General features: G+C 42.2%; 2 long non-coding RNA genes across 2 annotated transcripts in view; one reads left to right on the top strand and one right to left on the bottom strand.

Annotated features, from left to right (window-relative positions):
• LOC148686278 (uncharacterized) overlaps window positions 1-15,009 on the bottom strand; it is a 56,660-nt gene extending 41,651 nt beyond the window's left edge. Inside the window, exon 1 of the long non-coding RNA XR_015948994.1 lies at window positions 14,656-15,009. This is a non-coding gene — a long non-coding RNA (uncharacterized LOC148686278). The remainder of the gene's footprint in view (window positions 1-14,655) is intronic.
• The window catches only part of LOC132591903 (uncharacterized), a 337,077-nt gene that overhangs the window by 50,703 nt on the left and 261,134 nt on the right, over window positions 1-25,240 (top strand). The gene's annotated exons all lie outside the window — the stretch shown is intronic.

Genomic DNA, 25,240 nt, shown 5'->3' with positions numbered 1-25,240 from the left:
CTGGCCACTGTTATAACCTGTTAGATATTTATTCTGCTATCAATCATTTTATGTGTGATATTTTTGCATTTTTGCTGTGGTCTGTAGCCAATGTGGAAATAAAACTGAACAAATATGTGCTCTCCCTTTGCTCAAACAGCCTAGGGCAGAATTACCAAAGCTCCAAGCCAGAGCAAACATTGGTGGCCAGGACTATGAATGGATGTAAACACTGGGCAGGGAATTAATTACAATGATCCTACCATGCTTTTCCTCAATTGCCATTGCGCTGCTCTGTACTTGTCATTCTAAAAAGGCTGTTAACAGGAACAGATAGAGGCAGGAAACAGGAACGAGTGAACCTGTTGATTCTTAGAGCAGAGTACAACCTCACATAGTTCTCTTCACACCCTTCCTTCCTTCTTTTTATGTATTTGTTCTTACAAAATCTAGCACATAAAGCTAACGCATGGTTGTTACAAATAAAGGAAGCAAAATACTTTTAACAGATTGAAAGCTGGGCACAAATAGACCTGCAATTTTGTGGTGCTTGGGGGTGCTGACCACATAATAGCAAAGGTAAGATGCGTCTTCTGTCTCTGGCGTGGATTTTTACTGCAAGTGTAAAAGTGTATAAAAATGAGGAGGCCCCTTAGCAACAAATCAAGCTGTGCTGGAGTTGAAACCAAAATAACTCCAATATTTTAAAATTACGATTTAAAAGCGCGCACACAAAAGCCCACAAAATGCTCTACCCACCTGGCCTCATGACATAAACCGTAACAGTAGTTGATTGCCCAGAATGCTTTTGCCAAATCTAATGACAGGAAAAAAATATTCCAGGGGGTGGTAGCGATAATGGGTACAGTTTTCTCTTAATGAGAACTTGTCTGTACCTTAGCCCTTAAAATGATTTATGGAACTAGCACTAAAGTAGTACTAAAGAGTGGAGATCTTACCAATTGCTGGAAAGCTCAGGAGGAGGGAATATTGTTGCTCTAAGGTGCTGCTTGTGGGCTTCCAATGGACATATGGTTGGCTCACATGTTACTTGCTGGATCAGGAATGAATTGCAAGCCTACAGCAGATCTGCCTAACTGAAACCTCGTATGACTGGGGGTGCTTTCTAGTCAGGCTGCATTGCTTTCAGTGGAATGCACACAGTTACAAGAACAGTTCCAAGAACATTGGAATGATGCCCTTCCATTTGCAAATTTGCATTCCATTTGAAAGCAATGCATTGCCGATGGGCTCACTAGCAGCCAGATGTGTGTCTGGTTTAGCCTGTGGTCTTTCAGACTGCAAGGCATGGGGTAGTGTCAGAGGTTTTTGTAGCTACTCTTGAGTAACGACGCTCCACACCTCCTTGTCTTTAAGGTGTTTTTATTGTGCATATTATTTACAGTGCAGAGAGTCTGGAAAACATGTCTGCTTTGTCCGAGTCAGAACCTCGCAATGGCTTCTTCCTATTGTGCGCCCAACATAACAGCTTGGGAACCCCAAAGCACCTCCCTCTTGACCTCCGGGGTGCCATGCGCCTCAATTCAGGCGTGGGGGGCATCCTTCTGACTGTTCTCCAGTGGCCAATCCCGTCATTTCCTCCCCAGCTGCTTCCTTCTCTACTCGGTGTTGAGGCTCTCGCATGCTGTCAGAGCCTCTCCCCTCCCTCTCTACTTCCTGATTCCTGTAATCCAATCCACTACTGGACTTGCTGCTCTGCGAAGAGCTCGACCTGAGGAGGGGGGGCTGTTCTCTATAAGCCCTCCCCCTTACAGGTAGGGTTTTAAAAATCATTTCTCAAGGATCTCTCCCATCTGTATAGATGTCCTCTATTCCTGTTCCTTCCTCTGTTTTGGTGTTTTGCATGTCCACTTCACTAATAAGAAGAGAGGTACTGCATTATATGGCACATCAAGAAGAACAAAAGATCCTGATTATAACAGAAGGCCAGTCACAGTATTTGCAAAATTAGCCAACAAACAAATCCCATTCCTAGAGGATTTAGGGCTTGCAACTAAGCTGCTTGTTCAGAGCTGAATGCTACAACACCAGATGCATCAACTGGAATAGTCTTTGCATAACTTTGCCAATATTTTCTTGTTTTCTTTCTAGAAAAATAAAGAAGGAAACACAGAGATATTTTGCTTCTATTAAACAGGATATTTGGGGGGGGGAGCAGACACACATTTGGTAATAAGAGAAAGCACACAAAAGGATTATTCATTGGGGTTTTTTAATTGTAGTCCATATTCTCATATCATTGGGCAGCGTCTCTTTCAAAGCAAAGTCTGCAGCTAATCCACAGAGCCACAGTTCAAATTGAGAATCTCTCACATGCAGATTATTTACATTTTAACCTGCACATTAAATGGTTTTAACTAGGTTGTTTTTGTTTTATTTCCAAACAATGTTGTTGTTTTTTAAATTTAAGCATCCTTGAATCCCAACCTGGAAGAAAGGTGGGCTATAAATACATTAAATAAAAATACTGTTTGTTACTTCAAACAAACAAATTCTGGTTACAGGTAGGTAGCCGTGTTGGTCTGGATCGAAGTAAAATAAAAAAATTCCTTCAGTAGCACCTTAAAGACCAACTAAGTTTTTATTTTGGTATGAGCTTTCGTGTGCATGCGAAAGCTCATACCAAAATAAAAACTTAGTTGGTCTTTAAGGTGCTACTGAAGGAATTTTTTTATTAAACAAATTCTGGACTGAGTTTTAGCAAACCCTCTCTGAAATTAAAAAGAGAAGCAGGGAATAGCTATGGATATATACGGTAAACCTGTAGAAGTTTACTCTGTGGGCTTGTAAAATGTCCCATCAGTGTTTGTTTACCATCAGTTTGAGATTGATTGGTTGGTTATTTTTTTAAAGAAAGGGAAGGAAATGGAAATTGCAAGCAGTTGTGTGTGTGTGTGTGTGTGTGTGTGTGTGTTTGTACCATCTATGCAGTGCTTTTCTTCTAGAAAAATGGTGCTGGTACCATGTACCCTTGAGTACCCACAGAAAAGAAGAACTGCATCTTAGTGTGCTCATAATAAAGAAATGAAAAAGAGACTGGCAGCATTTTCCCACAAAACATCCCCAGAAGGTAGATCAAACTATGTCTTGAGTCACACTTCGGATATTCTCCTTCCACCTCTGGCTTTTTGAGCTTGCCTCCCAAAGAATATGAAAAGCCTCAGGGCAGATTTTTGTATCTGGTGCCAGAGATGTGATGCATGGCTTGAAGGCAATGATGTGCCAGGGATTCTATTTTGCTTCCAAATGAGCCTATTTCTTTGTCATTTATCTCTCATTCAAGAAAAAAGAGGAACTCATCCCATTTCACCTTATCTTGCTGAAGATTTGATGACTCAGTTGGGTACCAAAATGAGTGTGGGAGATCAAAGCTTAAGCATCCAGATCAAGAGACAGGTGAGGATAATTTGATAACTGCCTTGAGGTCTCTTCCAACTCTACGATTCTATGAATTTTGTCCCACATGGTGGCTGTACATAAAGAGTAAACAGATTACAGCAGCTGTCAAAAGCCAGTAATAGCAAAAGAGTGAAATAATTTGTTGCTTGCATCGACTAGAGACCAAAGTTGGCTGACGAATGTACCTGTATTTTTACTATGTTTACTAAAGGTTAATCAGATACAGCCAGAAAACTCTGGAATGAAAAGTAATTGTGAACTGGTGACAGCTCTACAAGAAGAATAACAAGAACTTGTAAATGCTATGTAGAGGGGAAATGAGAGCTGTCAATGTAAGAATAGAAGAGAGAGAAATAGGAGGGGGAGTTGCACAATATTATGTAAAAGACTTGTCAGCGAGAAGATCTGAGGAATGACTTCATCTAGCTGAAAAAGCTATTAAAATCCAAATTGGGTCACTAATTCTGAACAGCCACTAATCAAATGTAACTGCATGTTTCATTTAGATTCCACCACCTCCTTCCAATAGGCTCACAGCTGGATACAATCAATCCATCTTACTTCTTACAACAACATTAGTGTTGTGTTATCATTCAAGCCTCGGGGTGGGGGACCCTGTAGCTCAGTGGCAGACCATCTGCTTTGCATGCAGAAGGTCCCAGGGTCCATTGCTGGCACCTCCAGACAACAAAAGGAATGCCCACTGTCTAAAACCCTGTGGAGAGTTACTACTAGTCAGTGTGGACAATACGGAGATAGATGGAGCAGTGATCTGACTAGCTGTAAGATAGCTTCTTATGTTCCATTACTTTTGTGAGGACTTATAATTTATAGCTCAAACCTTACAATGCATATATGTCCAGCTTTGCATATCTCCCTGGGTACTCTAGCTGTCAAATCCCAACTGAAACTGACTAACTTATTCCTATTTGTTCTCCGTGAATTCCATCATCACATCTGGGATAGTGGGTTTAAAGATATCTCACCTGATCCAGAAAGGCTGTGTGTGTGCATGCACAGAGATACAGGATGGCCGCAATAATTGCAACAATATTTCCCCAAAAGGTTTCCACAATTTTAGCCACTAGTGTAGAGCCTGAGCCCATTTGCTTGGGGGGCCCTTGAGCATGAATCAGGACCTCCAGAATGTCTGTCCTCGGAGCCTGAACCTCCTTGCCCCCAAAGCAACCATTTCCCCACTGCACAGTCTCATATCAGCCCATCAGCATAGGGAATGAGCTGGAGAGAATGGTCCAATCAAAGGAGGAGAGCTAGGCTCCAAGACAGGCCTGTCCCTTTAAAACTCCCTCCTTCGTGGAAGGGGCTGGGAGAGATTATCTGGCCCTGGAGGAATTTCACTCATAATTGAAGCAAGTTGCTCACTTGGAGCTCTCCAGGGTGCTGCAGTTACTGGCCTGCCTTGACGTCTTGTCCCATATGCTTCTTATCAGGGTCAGGACAGGACATGCGGGGAGGTTCATCCTCCCCAGCATGCAGCTGGCCAGCACACATGGTCAGATTCGACCCAGTGAATTTGTTCAAAGCCAAATAAGCCACTTCCATCCCCTGAAAATTGGTACTGTTGCACTTTTAATAAGTGTTTTTTATGCTGCATTCACTCATGTTCCTTCTAGGTCAAGTAATGCAACATGCTCAAGTATAAGAGGTCATCATGCCTCCAGTCAAGCTTCTAAGCACAAACTGTTTCTCTTTTATTTATAAGCTGCCTTCACATTTCTACTGTACCAGCCCCAAATTGTATCAGTCATTAATGACCTTGGTATGAAATAAACCAATTGTAAATGGTGGGGATGATGTTCGAATTAGAAAAGAACACTCTGCTTACCCTGAAAGAAGCAACAAGTAACATAGCTTTGTCACAAAACTATTTCAACACTGCAAAACAAAACTAGCTAAAGACACACTTCAAAGCCTAGGACACCTCATCTTCTCAGAAGGACAAGGAACAGCAGCCCACCAGGACCTTCTGGGTGTGACCTCAGTCTTGATGAAGACTCTAAATTGAACACATACTCCATACCAGTGTTACCAGACTAATAAGTCTATGAGGATGTGCTGGCATCCTAAGATAACAAAGGATGTGAAAGAAGGCGGCTTGAACAAATAATCCATTGTAGCTGGGGGAAAGGTGCAGAAAAGGACTTTTGGTAAGATGGAAGGGGCAAGAACTCTGCAGCACGATGTATCTGATGCCACAACCACCACCCCACTTCCTCCTCTATCACCCATAACTTCTACACTGATCATCTAGCTATTAGAGTACCTACTCCTGATAATTATACCTCTGTAGAGTATGTGGGTGTAAGAGAGAAAGAGGCTTGATTTTGTGACTAGGCAACAAGGAGAAGGGATGCTGAAAACAAAAATATTTTGCAGGTTAAGGGTTGGGAGAAAAATATTAAAAATGGACCAGAGGTGAGGGTTGCAATCATAAATGATGAGATCACACTCTCTTGTTCCCCAGCAATGCCTCTGGAATGATGTTGTGTGTTGACATGCTGTCATTTAAACAGAAGTGTTGAGGAAAATGGCAGTGCATCAACTTCAAATGTTTTTAAAAAATAAAAAAGGGAAAGAATCTAAATAAAATGCTGCTGATACCATCATAGGAAGCACTCACTGATTTTTTTAAAAATAACATTGCCAAAATATCTGCCCCATTTTCTGAGCCTGCAAACAGGGCTTCAAAAATTGACCTGCATTTTCAGCTCAGTGCTATTCTAAACAGATATTGCAGCACTTTTATGACAGTTTTGTATGTCCCTTTTGTATCATATCGGGATTTTATTGGGTGGTTGTGGACCATTTTCCCTGACTCTTCTAAAGGAAAACTGGAAAGAGAGAGATGAGAGAATTGATTTAAGTTCCATTCAGTTCTATGTGGACACAAGAATAGTACTAAACTAGTTTTAAAATGTTTCATTCATGGAAAAATAGCTGGTCTTTGTTTACCATACAAAAATACTTACTAGCTTGTGATTCTGTGCCAAATGCCAAAGCATTGTTCACAATCCCTGTTTGTTTCTTTAGGTCTTATGTAGAAAGAGATATCCGCAGATTACCGTCATTGTCACATTGAATTTAGATGCAGTTCCTCATCTGTGACTTTCGGCTCGTACTATGCTTGAAATGCAAAGCCGCAAACAAAAATATGGTGTAATCTAGTATTCAAGCAAGAGAGCCGAAGTCTGGTCCATTTTAAATATATTTTTCTCCCAACCCTTAACCTGCAAAATATTTTTGTTTTCAGCATCGCTTCTCCTTGTTCCCTCCATCCATATTTTGGAGTGGGGAGGGAAAGTGAGTCAAAATATTTGGTCTAGTTTAATGCCATCCATCCTCTCCCCCACCCCACCACAAAAATGCTCAGGTTCAGACTTTGAAGTACCTCATGGGAAATGAGTTTCAAAATTGTGGAGCAGCTATACAAAACGCCACTCTGCTTTTTAAAATTTGGAATGCAGCTGTTGTAAGCAAAGAGGCATTCTTGCTTGCTCTTAAATCACAGTGGAACAAAAGATGGAGTGGCCTTTAAAGTAGATGGAGCCCTGGCTACTTAAGAATATACTACTCTGCTGTGTGACATTTGCTATTTTCAGTATTGAGTTCTTTGATCCATGAAGAAGTCAGTTCTGTAAAACCTGAGCCTGGATGGAGGTCAGCTCCAAATAACTGCTTTCTAGTTATTTACCTGATGCAAAAGCCTACCTTTCATATATGAAAAGCTGCACTGTCTAGCAGATCAGTTCGTGAACTTTGCCAAAATATATGAGCTTCAAGGATTCAGTTATATTCTGGTGGTAAAGGCATGCCATCGTAGCCTATTCATGTTGATGTGACTTCTTTCTGCACCAGCAAGAGTTTATCTGCATTGTGGCCCAAGTAGTTCTAAATTAGAATGGCAGGATTTGGCCAAGATATACCCTAAGGGAGGAACTGGAGTTTTGCAATTAAGTGGAAATAAAAACTTGAAGCACTATGTGTCGGCAACTCTCTTTATCGCCCTGCCTTTGAAAACAAAATGATTAAAATCATGATTAAAATAAAGGCATACTTTCATTTTTCATCTACTGAATTTAAGATGCAGGCTTGGTGTAATTAAAAAAAGGGGAAGGGAGCTTCATGTAAATGCTCTTCTTCTGCTTACTTTGAATTAATGAGTTGCCTTCCACAGCAGAAAAGAGACATTTGATTAATGATCTGCTTATCAAGAGCACTCCTGCTACAACCAGAGTCCATATGGGTTATGGCAATGGTTTCCAGCTACAGATTATACATTTTGAAAATGCATTTCCCATTTGCTTGCAGATGAAGAGAAAATACCATGCAGTCTCAAAGATGCAAATGGTATAATAATTACAGTCATCACGACACTGAGGGCAAACACACTCATATTTAAAGTCCTAGGAGTATCGTTGTCTGCAGTCCCTTATTCATGCCCTTTTTATAACAGACGGCAAGAATCAGGTGTGATAGAAGTGAAGCCAAAACACTGAAATCCTGGGGCATTAAAGCAGCAAAAACAGAACCCTGTGGGCCATGTTTGGAGATCAAAGATGAACCTTTGCTGATGACATGCAGACTTGGCTTCAGAATACCAGATCTGCACTTGTTTGAAGCTGCCCAACATTCAAATGGGGTACAAACAGCTATAGATATTCACATTTTCTAGTTTTGATATTAGAGGGCAAGCTAGGAGAAGTACTTCAGGGTCAGCTTTAGTGAAGAATGGAAAGCAGGGGCTCTTGAAAGGCTTGGTATGTGGGTTTCTGGGGACTGAAACAGCTGGGTGGGAGCATGAGATAGTGCTCTATCACCTGTAGAGACCCTTGCCCTTTCTAAGAGTTGGTAGGAGCCCAAACTGGTAACAGTTTCAGCAGCACCATGACACTTCCAGTGAGGGAGCTTCCAGTCAATTCTCTGTTACAACTAGGGTGGCCATATGTCTGGGATTTCTCGAAAATATCTGGAATACTGCAGTCGGCAGCAGTGGCTGGGCGGAAATCGTCAAAATGTCCCCAGAAAATTTGGATGTATGGCAGCCCATGTTGGCAGTGCTGTTTTTCCAGAAAAATAGTTCAAAACCAGCATATTTTTGTGATTTCCCCCAGAAAGCTCAACAACCTTAGGCAGAACTAAAAAAATAAATACAAAAGAAAGCTCAACAACTTTTCTGTCCGGACCTTCACTGTTTGAAATATTGCAAACCTAGTTACAAGAGGAGGACTTAAGGTAACACCTTAGCATTTTCCTTAATACTTGGTAAAGCACAATCACTAAAGTGTGCAGCTAGGGTTACTCTTCAAGGTGAGCCTTGAGATTATCCAAGACGACCAGCAAAAGCACAGTACCAAAGAAATAGCAGAAATAAGGCATGTGTGGACTGAATGCATTTTGAAATCAAACTTCTCTTACCCCCACCCCCACGCAAATTCACTGCAAGGAAGATAATAAAATCAAAATTAAGGTAAGTGTTCTCAATTTAGAACTCATTGAAAAGGGATCATTTGGGAGACTCATCAGTCTGTTTCAGTGACCATCCGTTTTTAAAAGCTTAATCAGAGCAATGTAATATATAGCCATTCATCTTTTGGTTTTGCTGCTAACATCAGGCTGTGTAATTAATCTCTGGGCCATGCAAGTAATTTTGGATTGTGCAATTAATCTTTGAATTGTGCAGTTATTTTTTGGAATGTGCAATTAATTTTCTGAACTACAGTGTACCATTGACTTGTGGGCAGAGCACACAGTTTTAAGTCTGGGTAACAGATACTTCAGCATTGTCAATTAGATTTTGGGCTGTGGGTCATTTATTTATTTTTTCATTAATTTGGACAGCTTAATTGAGATGAGTGTTATAAAACAGAATAGCTCAAGTTTTAAAAAAACAAAACACTGTTGCAATAAAAACCAGAATTGGAAAAGTTGCAGCCGTGGAAACTTTTCAAGTTTTTATCTAGTTCTCCATTTAAAAATTGGTAGCAATGGAAAATGCATACACAATGCCAGAAAGCATTAAAAAAAAGGATTGCTGAATTTAAGATATTTCAGAAAAGAATGACTAGGGGCATGGAGGAGAGAAGAGATGTAAAAGACAGAAAGTGTAAAAAGATTGAAATGATCAGAAGATCAAGTGGGTATGTGTGTGTATATGCATGCAAGAGGTTTTTTTTAATGAAAAGAGAAATTATAAGACACATAAAGTAGGGAAAAAGAACATTTGGTAGGAAGAAAAGAAGATTGAAACTTAACAGCTGACATTGATGATGGATAAAGTGGGGACAAGTGGAAAGCTAGATTAAAAAATCATTAAATTTTTGAAAATTAGCTAACCTAAAGGAGATAATTTATAGACCAGCCCTATTGATCTCCTGTGCTAATGACTGCCATGCAAATGTTAACACTAGCCATCAGATGTCTTTGTTGCCATTTTGAGAATTTCCTTAGATTATTGACAAAAGATCTCCATTTGGCCAAAGAAAGTACACTAAACTGATATTTGGGGAAACCAAGGACAAGAAAGCATGTCACTTCGCACTAGCAGCCCTCCTTCAAAATAGATACAAGAGCATCTTTCACAATCTATATGCACAATCTGCAGTTTGTGGGCGATTTCATCCATGTCCATTTCTTAATGCGATCAAATCACCCAACCACAAATGTTGATTGAGTCTCCAGACACCTGGAGCAGAAGAGTTCTAAGCATGATGCACTGAGAAAGTCACTGGTAGGCACATCCACAGCCATTAGGTTAGGAGCCTACATCCTAAAATATACACAGGGAACCCCTTTGCATGCATCACCCACAACAGACGGGGGAATCCTACAAACATCCTAGATACCCTTCCCCTCTTTCAATCCTAAGGATCGTAGGGAGAAGGCAAGTAGATAAAGGAGGATATATTCCTTTTCCACCTTTTACTGCTAGGATCCTGCTGGTGTAAGAGCCACAGCTCAGTGGTGGAGCATCTGCCTTGCATGCAGAAGTTCCAGGTTTAATGCCCTTCACCTCTAGGTAAGGCTGAAGAGCTGCTGCTACCGTGTTTCTCCTAAAATAAGACGTGCCTCTAAAATAAGCCATGGCACGATCTTTTGAAGGCAAAAAAAGAGACATCCCCCCAAAATAAGACGTGTTGGGGTACCGGTACCTACCCGACCCTGACGTTCGCGGGACCCTCCTGGGCAGGAAATAGCCGCCTCAACCCTGCTGTGAGGCCGTAGCAGGAGACCCGGGAACTCCCCTGCGGAAGAATCGGGCATGCGCGCAAAAAACAAGTAAGTGGCAGCTGATCCTTCTGGCCCCGATGCCGTCCAACGCCACAAAGGAGCCTCAAATGAAAGGGGGAGCGTGAACACTCCAACGCAGCCGTTGCTGGAGTTAGCCCCCAGGCGTCTCCAACTGATAAGAAGCTCCGCAGAAAGCCCCCTAGGAGGTCGGAGAAAAGGCAGCTTCGTTGCTGAAGCCGCACACACCTCCGCTCTCCAGCTGATCGGCGGGGAAGCGCCCGCCCAGGCGATGTAGGGGCGGACTCCAAGCGAAAAGCAGGCACAGCTTCCTGAGCGCTCACGGCTTCTCGAGCACTGGCGGGGTGGCCGTGCAGGCAGGGGACTCCCAGCAGCTCGGAGCTGCTGCTGAAGAGAGCGCACACCCTCAGGTGCCGGGGCAAAGTCCCAGCCGCGCCGCGCCGCGCCGCGCCGCGCCGCACCGTGTGAAGCCCAGGGACCCGAAAATAAGCCGCGATGTATTTTTTTAGAGGAAAAATAAATATAAGACGTGTCTTATTTTAGGAGAAACACGGTAGGTGGAACAATGGTCTGATAAGGGAGCTACCTACTATAAATTCCCCCTCCCCAAGCATAACTGTGCCTCCTAGTGTAGATGTGATCCAATTACTATCCAACAGGCATAATCTAGATCAGGGGCCAGCAAACATTTTCAGCAGGGGGCCAGTCCACTGTCCCTCAGACCTTGGGGGGTGGACTATTTTGGGGTGATGGTGAATGAATTCCTATGCCCGCAAATAACCCAGAGATGCATTTTAAATAAAAGGACACATTCTACTCATGTAAAAACATGCTGATTCCTGGACTGTCCGCAGACCAGATTTAGAAGGTGATTGGGCCTAATCCAGCCCCTGGGCCTTAGTTTGCCTATCCATGATCATTGGATTCCTGTGTCAGACAGAGGTCATCATTATGCAGGCAGTCATTCTGCTGCTTGAAACAAAATATTTAAAAATCCTTCCAGTAGCACCTTAGAGACCAACTACATAAGTTTGTCATTGGTATGAGCTTTCGTGTGTATGCACACTTCTTCAGATACACTGAAACAGTAGTCACCAGACCCTTATATATATGAAAGTGTCATCACCATCATTGTGACGTCTGCTCAGCTTTCGTTTAAAGATTCTGGGCATGTGGACATCTTCCTGTTTGAATAGAAGTTAGAGTTGCCCAGAGCCGACTGGTCAGCCCTTCTGTTGTTCTGTCATTCAATTTCTCAGAACAGGATTGTACTGAGTATTGATTGGCCAGCTCTGGTATCTAAGGCAATTTCAAAGAGGGGGGGGACAGCTGGGAGAGCTCCTTTTCAAAAAAGAAAGAACTAAGCAGGGGTGCGGGGACAATGTATCCACCTAGTTGCTATAGGGGTGGGCAGGCAGTTACCAGCTTTTGCTCCCAAACTCCAATTTACCGGTATAATGTGTTGAAATAGGGAGGAAGGAGAGTTGAAACAAGGAGGACAGAATTTAGCACCTGCTTCTGTTTCCATGCATGTTTGTATGGTGCGGTTAGCTGATTTTAAACTCTAAACTGAATGGTCTTATGGACGGGCCTCTTCAGATGCGTATTACTTCAAAATGTGGTCAGTCAGCCCCATTGCACTTAGAGACCCTCCCGCTCATTCTGCCTAATGAGCCTTGGCTACCACTCTCTTTTCCCTGTATATTTACAGGATGCTATCCAAGTCAGAGCAAACCTACTGGATTCAATGAACTTAACTCTTGAGTATTACTAACACTGGAGATCGCCAAATGCTTTTATCGGTGGCTGTGGATGTGAGTGCACATTGTCATAGAGAAAGTGTGTGTCCAATGAAGTCTGCCCACTTGCACAATGGACATCTTCTGTAATGTGACTTTTGGTTTCCATTTCCTTTCCTCTCCTTTTACAGAGAAAGACAGTCCCTTCAGGCTCAACTAAATGGCATTAAGCATGACATACAATACTTCTTGTTTTTGAATTTCACAGGTAAACAGATACCGTTTAATGGAGCAATAAAAAAGAGATCCATGAAAGATACTGCTTCATTTCTCCCCCAAAAAGTATATTTTTATGCTGTTGATTTTCTATTTGCATAACATCCCATTAGAGCATGTAAAATAATTCAATATGATATTATGCAAGCCACAAGAATGTTTGTTAAATAATGACAAAGAGACCCTATACATTTTATATTGGGAGAGGTGCCCTATAGAAAAGAAAAAGTATATTGTTTTCTTAACACTTTTCACTATGAGATATATCTCACAGTGACAAAAAGAAACAAGATGAGAATGCTATGTGAAATTACAGGAAAATTGCTTGAAAAATAAATAATGGATATGGAAGAGAAAGGCACATTGTTCTTGTTGTAAAAAGCCTGAAAATTTCGCTACTACACTTCCAATGCAAGACTTAGAGAATACTTCCATAAGGGCGGGGGGGGGGGGCTACTCCTACTTAACTACTTGTAAGCAAACCTAATGGATCTGACAATTGCACAAAAAAATTATAGGCATAGTGAATAAATTCTTGGAAATCATATTAGGAAAAGATTGAAGGAAAATCAGAGAAGAAGCCTGTTATTTTCTTTTCCCCTCAAAAAATGAAATAAATGGCAAAGAAAAAGCAGAAGATTAAAAGACAGAGACCTCATTTATACCCCATCTGATAAAAGAAGAATAAAATAGGAATCAACAGTTCCCCCAATAACTCAGATGTCTTTGTGCTACCATTATTTGCATGAAGTAAAACTGTGCAATTGCCAAATCCATTAGGCTTGTGAACAAGAACTTGAGTGGAAGTATTATTAGGTGTAGGGGATTTTTGTTTACAAGCATTAAGAAAGCAAATAATTTATCCTTTACATTTTCATTCTTTAGCAAACTTCATTTGCAGCCAGGTCACTTAAAGACAAAGCTGGCCCCAGCATTAGGTGGAATGAGGTGACTTTCTTGGGTGGCAAATGCTACAGAGCAGAAAAAGGAAGCCCTCTGACCTTAACCTTCTCTTGGAGGACAGAATTTGAGAAAACAGACTATTTACAGAAAATGATTAGCAAATTCATTAACTATCACTTCAATCCTAATCTTCTCTGTGTACAGAATTGCAGGGTTGGAGAATCATTAATGGGCTTGAAGAAACCTTTTGGCTCTACATTCTTATGGCCTCATGGACCTAACTTGACAGGTGGGTAGGAATGCCCACTTGTCAATCATATGGCATCACAATGATGCCAAGGGATTGGGTGCTTTGAAATCTCAAAGTTGGAGACCTAGGGTTGCAAAGAACCCAAAAGGGGCTTGAAAGTACCTGAGGCTATTGACTTTATTACCCAGCAGAGAGAAACTCACTTACAGCCAAAGACTGCTTTCCCTTGCCAATGCACAATCAGGTGCGCACTTTAGGCAGCCCCATCTCTACCTGTTGCACACCCAGTGCTTTTTTTTCTCTGGGGGCACTCAAGGGGATGCAGTACTGGCACCTTTTCTTCTAGTAAGAAAAGCTCTAGTTAAAAGTCTGGCACTTACTGTAACAACTTCAGTAAGATGTTTTTCTAGAAGAAAAGCACTGCCCACACCTATAATCATATATGGGTGTGGTTTGGGGGAAACAGCCTCATGGGACAACTTTGACCTCCTGGTGGCCCATGTTTGGCCCTTGAGCTGGTGGTTCCTCAGGCCTGATCTGGTCCCAAGCCCTGAACTTAGTGAAGGCCCTTCAATGCTAAACACAACTACAGCGTCCCTGACAGATGGCCACCCAGCTCCCACTTAAATACCTCCATGCTACCAGCATGCAACTCAACAGCAGAAGATATTAACAAGAGTAACATAGCTCAGTTATTTCCCATCAACTCTAAAGAGATGAACAAATTATACCTTGAAAATTCTTCTTCATCCTGCCCCACTCTCCTCTGCAACAGAAGAGAAAACTTCTGGAGGTAAATCCCATGCAGATAATAATACTCACCATTTCCCAGCAAATTATTCTCAGCTACCGCAGCTTTGCTTTAATTTGTAGTTAAAATAGCATTATCTGAAATTTTCTTCGAGTACCATTATTACTTTGTTCCATACTGATAATGCGGCTTTATGAAGACTGGAAGAAGGGAAATGGCATAAGTGGGTTCTTTGATTATGAGCTTCACATATTGAAATTAGGCATTCAGCAGAACCTGGAAGCCACAATAGAATCTTTAGAAAATATCCCATTACTTCACATAGCTGATAAGAAGATACAAAGGTCATCTCCTGCCATTTCTGCTACTGCATCTTCTTCATTCTGTGGTGCTTTATTATGGTCCACAGGAATGTTACAGGCTGATCTATCAAATGAGAACAGTGAGTCCAAAAGTTAGTGCTCCTTTGTCAAAGAATTATGCATTGCCAGCCTCTGTCATTCATGGATCAAGACTATACCAATATCTGCATTCCTCAGTGTACCTACCTGTCCTCAGGGGTAATAAAAACCGACATCTGTACGTTCCCTTTCCTCTACTGATTTGGAGTCAACTTTTCTCCTGATCATCTTCTTGCACTGCTTTGTTTCTTAAAACAGCTGCTCAGAATCTTTGAGGCAGGGTATGCTCATTTAATTCATTTGTTTGTTTTCAGCTGACAAAGGCTCCCAGAGCAGCTGATAAAGATCGGAAACAAGACAGCCCCTGCCCTCAGGCTTACAATATAAAAACCCATGGCACAAAAGGAAAATGAATTGGGAGGGAAGAGGAAAACATGAGCTCTTATTTAGAAATGATATCTAAATCAAAATGTTTATTTGTCTGGCATGAGCATCTCCCTCACCTTCCCTCTTCACTTTACATTTCTGTTAGGAAACCTCAGCTTTTTCATTCTTCTGCTCTTCTGTAATCCATACATTTAGTCTCCTGCAGCAAGACTTAATGGAGTGGCATAGATGGAACCACATCCATAGCCCCACGTCTCACGCTGGCCAAGGCAGAAAGGGGAGCAGGGGAAATGCCTCTTTGCTGTGCCAGCTTCTAGGCTGGTGATTCAGAGAGGCCTGGATCAGACCTGTTGCAATCATGTGACAGCAGCAGGATGAGCTCGGGATCCCCCATTTGGGGACTTTCAACTACCACCAGTGGTAACTCCTGCCTGCTATTTGAATAGCTGCATTGGGAAACTGATCATTGGTGGACCCAGGCAGGACTGGTCAGAGAGATACCTCTGCCTCATTTTAACAGCCTCCAGCACAGTGGATCAGAGGCTTGGACTGCTCTGCCCATATGCTTAGTCAAGCTCAGTGACATTTAGATGGGCATCATTATGTGTCCTGACACCTGCTGACATGCAGATCTCTCTTGCTGGATGGGAGTGACTGACACAGGACACAATCCTAACTCCACCTACCTTAAAGTAACGTCCGTTGAATTCAATGGGTCTTCCCCATGAGTAGACATGGTTAGGATTGCGGCCTAAATTCAGTAACTGAAAGCATGTAAGATCCTTGCCCCAACATTTCTTAAAAATCGCATACCACCTGCATCAAGGAATAGATCTGTCATTATTGTGTGTCTTAAAATTAAAGCACATTCTGTTAGATTTAGGTTGCAAAAGTAATTAGCAGAGCAGTAATTAGAAGATGTTTGAAAAAATAAAGATACTTTTCTAATAGCATTAATAATAGCATACAATGCGCCAATAAGGCCAAGCAGTTCGTGACCCCTCCATGTTTAAGTTAGCTCACTTGCTAATGAAGAGTGCAGCTTTGAAGTGGTCATGTAATCTCTGTGTGTTCCAATTAAACAGCACTGGACAGGATCTTAATCATTGGCAGATGCAGTTAATAGCAATAAATATTCATGTGTATGGCTTTGTGGCAAGTTACATAATCTGGCTGCTCATAAAAAATAATGCACTATAAAGAGCATCAAGAATTAGAGCCATAAAGTTCTGTTCTGGAAAGAGAGTAATCAACATGAAGTTATTAAAATGTGTCTGTTCCTTACTAAATTGCCTGGGGAGGATTTTATGCAGTGACTGATTGCATAGTCAAAGATTTTGCGTGCCCCCCCCCCTCATAATTAGCATATGACTCAAAAAAGAAATTTCAAAGTAACTCTCATATTGGCGCACTGCTGTTATAGAACTGCCTAGATCAGGCATCCCCAAACTTCGGCCCTCCAGATGTTTTGGACTAAAATTCCCATCATCCCTGACCACTGGTCCTCTTAGCTAGGGATCATGGGAGTTGTAGGCCAAAACATCTGGAGGGCCGCAGTTTGGGAATGCCTGGCCTAGATATCTGGTGTTAAAAATTGAGATAACTATTTTCAGGTCTACAACCTAGACAGAGATTGTTCCCTTCCCTGAGAATAAGCATCCAGAGGGAGATGGGAAGTAGCTTTAAGGGAGAACCACATAGTTCCTGGACAAGTGGCATGGCTCCTTTTCATACTAATAGTGCCCTTGCCCTGAATGGGGCATGAACTGGGGCATGGAAAGAAATTGTGCTGTTCACCAAATTCAAATGGATCCTCCTTATCCAGAGAGCATGAATAGACATTGTCCAATGCCCTAGGGAGGAGAGGGCTGGCTGGATCCGTATATGGGAGGCTTATACAGGCTTCCTATAAGAGGTACTGTGGTGTGTTCATGCCTGTCCAAGCAATGGCAGTGAAAAATAGTGACTGGATGATCAAAAGTTCACATGTGGACTGAATCATGGCCTACAGTGCATGTCAGTGCCTGTTTAATTGTAAGCAAGTCCCATCATGTTCAATAGAGATGATGATGTTGATGACGATAATGATTAATGGGATTGTCCTCAGGAGGCGGTCCTTCTTGCGACTGGGCTCCTGGACACAACCCGGCTAAGTAGGTTTCTTTCTTGGTCTTAGTTTCATTTCTCTAAATGAAACTCATTTCATCACTGGTCAAAGCCAATCAGGAAAGGGGTGGGAGTGTTTAAGGATTTATATAAGCACTAGCTGGCCCCGCCACACATTGCTGTGGTTCTTTCCTGTGATTCCCCCCACTCTGTTCAGACACATGAGCTATCAAGCACCCTTTCCCCCCACCCCCACCCCTGCGGCACATCCATGTGACTGGCCCCACTCTGTCCCGACCCATGAGCTATCGAGTCCCCCCCTCCGCCCACCCCTCCAGCACATCCCTGTGACTGGCCTCACCCTGTCCTGACTCATGAGCTATCAAGCCCCCTCCTCCACCACCTCCCTGTCTGAGCCCTCTGTTGTCCCCGGGGAGTGTTGCTCCCTCCCCCCTGTATTTCCATACTTGGGCCCCCACTCTTGGAGAAGGAACTGTCAGCTTTTGGGTTCTATTTCCCAGCATGCACTTTTGTCTGAGCCCTCTGTTGTCCCCGGGGAGTGTTGGCCCCTCCCCCCTGTATCTCCCATACGTTGGCTACTGCACATGCATCGTGAACATTATATATATATATATATATATATATTATTTTTTAAAATAAGAACATGAGAAGCAGAAGTTACTATTGTTTAATTTTATTTTTGGGGTTGTCATTTATTTTTGTGGGTATTGTATGATTTGGACGTTGTTGTGTGTTTTGTGTTTTGTTTGTTTGTTTGTTTGTTTGTTTTGGTTATTTGGATTTTCTAATTTTGGAGTAGGTGTTTTGAATGTAGGATGTGGTGTTGGTTTGAGGACTTAAACTGGGGAGAGAAAGTGCATGGTTGTTGTTTTTCAAGACGCAGAGGCTGGCAATCAATCATAGTATAAAGTCTAGGTTAAAAGGGGCACGATTGCCCTTACTTAAAATGGCCGCCGTAGCCTCACATGTGACACAACACTCACTAAATTAAAAAGCAAAAACCCCTTGCCGTGCCCCCAAGTGCGTGTTAGGGGAAATGATGAACGATTGCCTAATGCTGCCAGGCGTTTATTAATGCAGCCGCCGGGAGAGGCTTGGGGCCTGGGCTTTGGAGATGGAATGGCCGTTTTGGCGGTCAGCCTACTCTGTCCCAACCCCCCCCCCACTGCTTTGGCTGACTCAGGGTCCTCCCCCCCATGGTTATGTGTTTTCCCCCTCCCCTTGTTGTGCCACATTCCTGTGTGCCCCCCCCCCCCCCCCCGTTGTGAAAGGCCCTATTCTGTTTGTTTTTCCCTGCCTGGCAATGCTACGGCCTATTGAAAAAGCTGGGCCTTGTTGCTGCAAAATGACTTTTTTCAATTGGTTGCTGTGGAATTTTGTGATGTCATCTGGCAGCGCAGCTGCTGGAGTCTTCAGAGCTTCTGGTGGTGACGTCTAATTTGGGCACCACTTTTGTGTTTAATCATTATTTTAGGTGTGAAAAGTATGGTTTTTTGATAATTTTTAATGCCAGATGGCAAGGTACATTCTGCCCAAATTTGTTTCAATTCGGTTCAGCGGTTATGGAGAAAGGCTGTTTTATCCGCGTGTGCAATGTCTACATTTATATATATATAGATCAGTGCAAGAGTGCCCCAGGCACTTGATTGGCATTGCTGAACACCCCCCCTCCCACTCTTACTGTTGGATCTCAGCGTTGTTTGGACTTTGTGTGAGTCGCCTGCCTTGGGACAGGGGTCAGGTAGGAATTTTTATCCATTTGACAAATTGGCACTGGCCACTTGGTTTTTTGCCTACCCGCTTAGCAATCGTCACAACTTTCCAGGTTTGGCGGTTAGGTATTGGCTTAATTTTATGTGTGGAGGGGAGGTGTGGCCATCACCTGCCCCTCAATGATCAAAAGGTATTCCGTTAAAGGAATCTGGGGGTCCCGGATCTCGTCCAAAGTCCGCTTGATGGGCTAGGGCTATGCCGGGATCACAGGAGCCTTGCGGTAAGCTTCTGTTAGGCAAAACCCCGATGTTGCTGTCTCGATGGGTTTACCTACATAGACTCTGTCAACTGGGGCAGTAGTCAGTTATAGTCTTCAGCCAATGCCTAGGCCAATACCACTCACATTTAATTTGCAATCAATAAAGTTGTGGCCTTAATGTTACCCATCAACCTTAATTCTGCATCCTTGTGTAGTTATTTCAATGGGGGGCTAGCTGGAGGCCTCAAGACGCAAAACTTTCTGTTCTGATAACATGCAGGGGTTTTTTTAGTTTTAAAAGAGCTGATATATCTAAAACCAGATGGTTCATTAACTTTATAAAAATGGTTAAGCCAGTTGATAACCCTAAATTATTTGATGATTTCTTGCAAAAATGCCTTCTAGCTTCACATTCTAGACTAGTTTCTCTTTCTTGGCCACAACCAGTTTATGCGCCTCTGCGGCTGGGGTTGGTTCCTTTTTCCATTCTCTGAAAGAAAAAATCCTTCCCAGGAAATGCACAGATAGCCTAGACCAGCCTTCCAGGTGTCATTGGGCTTCAACTCCCATTAGCCCCAACCAGCAAGGTCAGGGATGATGGGGGTTGTAGTCCAGCTCACATCTAGGAGGCTCACATTCTCACCCCTGGCCTAGATTCTTCTGTTTTCTTTTACTATCAAATGTCAATATAATTCTAACTTCCAGGGATTACCAGGTTTCTGAGAAAAGCCCTAATCATATGAAAAATTATGTGCAAAAAAATATACATATAATACTTAAGAAAGGGCAAGCCACATGTTATACCATTCTTCTGCAGCATAATTTTTTAAGAACTGTATATTCATAGTGTATTTTACACAGTTACGGTATATGTATTGTCATATGTATCTGTTTATGTAGGCTTGGAGGAAACTAGGAATGTTTATGTGTAGAATATTATACATAGGACAACTCATATAATGTGTGGTTATTGTTTGTATTTTAGTTGAATGGGGAGATCCCTTCTCGTTGAGACTAAATAGTGATTCGGGAATTTAAAAATAAATAAATGTGTGTGTAGATAAGATTCTCAGAAAATTTCATCCCTATTATTCACACATGCTGGGCTGGCAGCTAACTGCATATGATAAATGTATTGTCAACAGAGCATCAAGGGAGAAGAATTCTATTAAGACTAGTTCTCTGTTGCTTTGAAACTGGGAGAGAGGCAACACTCAGATTTTCTGAGAGGTAGTTACTGGATTCTTTATTAACATGCTAATGGTATCTACTAGAGCCTGCTGAGCTGTAATTATGTTTGTTGACCAAATCACTTGGTAGAAGAAACATAGCACTATATACTCATCTTGCCAGTAAAGAGGTTCATCTAAATAAGATGTGATGATTGTCCATATTTCAAAAGAAATAGTATTATTTCTTTGGAGAAGGATATAGTTGGGGGTCTGCTTAAGTCTAGAACCTCTTGTGCTGTTGATGTTGTGAGCCCCTCCACTGTAGGCTCAGGTTGTATATATGGGGTGGCATGTAACACTGGTGTCAGCTAGGAGTTGTGTTTTATCACCATATTTTATCACCAAATGTGTATTTAAATTGATATTTTAACTCAGTATACACATTTCTAAATGCCTTGTTCTAAAATATACATTCCAATGCATTTTTGTTTTGTTTCTGAGCTAAGAACTAATTCCAGCAAGTCTGAAATCTGATAAGGTCAGCAGATTGAGGTCAGTTCATATTGGAATTCACAGAAATTCCTCAGTCCTGTCTACCTGTAACTAGAGGTAGAGAGGAGGTATGGATTCTCGGGGGGCGGGGGCGGGGAGGCAGCAATTGTAATGTGTCATAAAGAAAGATTGGTGTTTTTTTTAATGAACTTATCAAGGGGGACCATAAAGAAGGCTGATCGCTGAAGAATTGATGCTTTTGAATTATGGTGCTGGAGGAGACTCTTGAGACTCCCAAGGACTGCAAGAAGATCAAACCTATCCATTCTGAAAGAAATCAGCCCTGAGTGCTCACTGGAAGGACAGATCCTGAAGCTGAGGCTCCAATACTTTGGCCACCTCATGAGAAGAGAAGACTCCCTGGAAAAGACCCTGATGTTGGGAAAGATGGAGGGCACTAGGAGAAGGGGACGACAGAGGATGAGATGGTTGGACAATGTTCTTGAAGTTACCAACATGAGTTTGACCAAACTGCGGGAGGCAGTGGAAGACAGGAGTGCCTGGCATGCTCTGGTCCATGGGGTCACGAAGAGTCGGACATGACTAAACGACATGAAGGGGGAACCTAGAATCAAGTGAATGTCAGTTTTACAGAGCCCAAAGACTCTTGAAGCTATTTTATGCTTTCCTTCTCTTGACAACAGGAATCTGTTGACAGTCAGTTGAACAGGTACGGCACATTTCAGAAATTGCAATGGGATACAGCTATGCTTCAAAATGAGCTCATTTGAAAGTCAGCATATTCCACATAGGAATAATCCACTGAACTATCCAATCATTTTTTAATAGTTGAATTTTCATTGAAACTTTTCCTTTTACGGTACATAATGCATAATATAAAACGATCCAATAGAATCACAACAATTCACATCCAAAATTGAATGTACAAGAGTTACAGAGCACAAGAGTAGCTATATTTACAGGACAGTGGACAGTGTTCTCGAAGCTACCAACATGAGTCTGACCAAACTGCGAGAGGCAGTGCAAGACAGGAGTGCCTGGCATGCTCTGGTTCATGGGGTCACAAAGAGTCGGACACTACTAAACGACTAAACAACAACAAACATATTTACAGGAGAAATGAGACCTTATACCAGGCATCCCTAAACTTCGGCCCTCCAGATGTTTTGGACTACAATTCCCATCTTCCCCGACCACTGGTCCTGTTAGCTAGGGATCATGGGAGTTGCAGGCCAAAACATCTGGAGGGCCGCAGTTTGGGGATGCCTGCCTTATACTATAAAAAGCAAAGTGAGCAGATGACAGTATCAGGATGAAGATCTTAAATGCTTTGGTAGTAACTAAGTCACACCAGAAAGACTGCTGCGATAAGAAATATTTGATGCAATATTCATTGTGGGAAAAGGAACTGAGGAGATATTGTACTACTTCGGTATTTTGCATATTCCATGCCATGTGAGAAATCATATTGAAATGAAATGTGATCAAGGGGAAATGCTCTCTTTAAAAATGTGGAGTTAACATATGAGGGCATAAATCTTATTATCAACAGATTTAAGAAAATTACAGGTAAGGCGAGATGAACAGTTTTACCCTGGAGTCCTGAAGAAAAATCTTATATGAGGTTTAAGTAAAGACTGCAATACTAATACTAATTTTCAGAGGCAAGCCAATCAATTCTTGCAGGACTTGCCATTAAGATTGTGGCAAAGTCTTCTATAAGGGGGGAATAAAGGCATATCGTAGCTCTTTTTATATTTTTCCTTTTTTTGAAAATGTGACAGTTTAGAATAGGAATACATAGAGTACAGTGCTAGGCTGTGTATATAAGGGGCAATGTGATCTTTTGGTATGCTAGTCTCAATATTTCTACAACCAAACCAATGCCATAAGCCTACTGCAGTAGCTAATTGGCAACATTTAAAAGAAAGTTTTAACAGTATGCTATGACTTTTAATAAACCAGTTTTATACTATTTTAATACTAAATCCTGAATATAGCAAAGCCATAAATCTCCCATCTCTGCCACTTATAAGGTGACCAACATTATACCAGAATTTTAAAACTTTTTTGCACCTCTGAACTCTGCCTATATCCTATTTTTCATTAATTGTAGCCGGGGTTTTGTACTGCATGTACCAAAGAGCTGAACTCTTTAGCCTAATTGTTCCAAAATGTTCCGTCTGAAATGAAGGAAGGATCGTGTGTGTTTCAAATGAGCTGCTTGGGGGGCAGAAATAGGAGAAATACTTTGGAGCATTTATTTTTTTGAAAAACAAAACACATTCTTCCCCTTTTTCAACTAAGTTTGTAATAACAGTCTGAAAAAGTGCTTGGGAGAAGATTGTCAGCATTATTATGGAGCCTTATTTCGAGTTATCCTTGGTTTATTGCTAATGGTCCAGTGCAGGGGTCAGCAACCTTCTTGAGCCATGGGCCGGTCCACCGTCCCTCAGACCTTGTGGTGGGCTGGACTATATATTGGGGGGGGGAATGAACAAATTCCTATGCCCCACAAATAACCCAGAGATGCATTTTACATAAAAGCACACATTCTACACATGTAAAAACACTAGGCAGGCCTTACAAATACCCCAGAGAGCCAGTGTGGTGTAGTGGTTAAGAGCGGTAGACTTGTAATCTGGGGAACCGGGTTCGTGTCTCCGCTCCTCCACATGCAGCTGCTGGGTGAACTTGGGCTAGTCACACTTCTCTGAAGTCTCTCAGCCCCACTCACCTCACAGAGTGTTTGCTGTGGAAGAGGAAGGAAAAGGAGAATGTTAGCCGCTTTGAGACTCCTTCGGGTAGTGATAAAGTGGGATATCAAATCCAAACTCTTCTTCTTCTCCCCAGAGATGCATTTTAAAGAAAAGGACACATTCTACTCATGTAAAAACACGCTGATCCCTGGACCATTCATGGGCCAGATTGAAAAGACGATTGGGCCGCATCTGGCCCACAGGCCTGAGGTTGCCTACCCCTGGTCCACTGTTCTCTCCTTGCCACAGACACACAAATACTATCCCTGATATCAAAGCACATAATTTTATCATGAAAAAAACCCAGTCTGTTGAAGACAGAAATGAGTGATGGGTTTTACACAGTACAATCCTGTGCAGACATAGTTTACTCAGGAATATGTTCTATTGTGTCTAATGGGGCTAGCAGGGGTGCTTGAATAAAATATTACCGGGGGGGGGGGGGCAGTAAGCTCCATCCCACAAAATTGATCACATGACTTGGTGCATGCACACCATTTGAATGGCAATGCCCATAAGCTGGGGGGGGGGTTCAAATATTTTATTGGGGGCAGTGAAGGGGCATCGGCTTATGGAAGTTTCCTCCTATGGTCCCTAGTAAGTGTGTGTAGGATTTCAGTCAAAAATGTAAATAATATTTTGCTAGAATTTGGTAAGTGAATGGAATGGAGTCCTAGGAAGTAGCCTTGTTGTTGTTGTTGTTTAGTCGTTTAGTCGTGTCCGACTCTTCGTGACCCCATGGACCATAGCACGCCAGGCACTCCTGTCTTGCACTGCCTCCCGCAGTTTGGTCAAACTCATGTTCGTAGCTTCGAGAACACTGTCCAACCATCTTGTCCTCTGTCGTCCCCTTCCCAACATCAGGGTCTTTTCCAAGGATTCTTCTCTTCTCATGAGGTGGCCAAAGTATTGGAGCCTTGGGATATGCAAAAATAATCTCTGGACTAGGGCATGTGAATAACATCTCCTAGTTCTAATCTCACAGTTTCTGAGATCCACAACCTCTTAAGGCATTGTATGAGCAAGAAAATCCAGTTCATGCTGTCTCCTTGCTTGTGGAATCTGTAAGGGAATGATTTGGTTGGTTGGTTGGTTGATTTGCACATGTAATGAAATAAAGGTTTTGCTCTTATACCATTTGCACTGAGATGCACAAACCACAGCTCTTTGTGTGGTGGCTATCAGCCAGGCACCCACCAGCAAGCAACTGACAAACACAGGAGTTTTCAAGTATTAAAAAAGGCAATTATTTAAGGTTCATCATTCTGAGTCTCACAAATCAGTCAGCAAGTCAACCGTACTCACATACACAAACACAAACACTC

The sequence above is a fragment of the Zootoca vivipara genome, chromosome 3 (genome assembly GCF_965207765.1).
Source record: "Zootoca vivipara chromosome 3, rZooViv2.hap1.1, whole genome shotgun sequence".
NCBI classification, from domain to species: domain Eukaryota; kingdom Metazoa; phylum Chordata; class Lepidosauria; order Squamata; family Lacertidae; genus Zootoca; species Zootoca vivipara.
The sequence above is the reverse complement of the archived record's forward strand: the minus strand, read 5'-3'. Positions and strand labels throughout refer to the sequence as shown.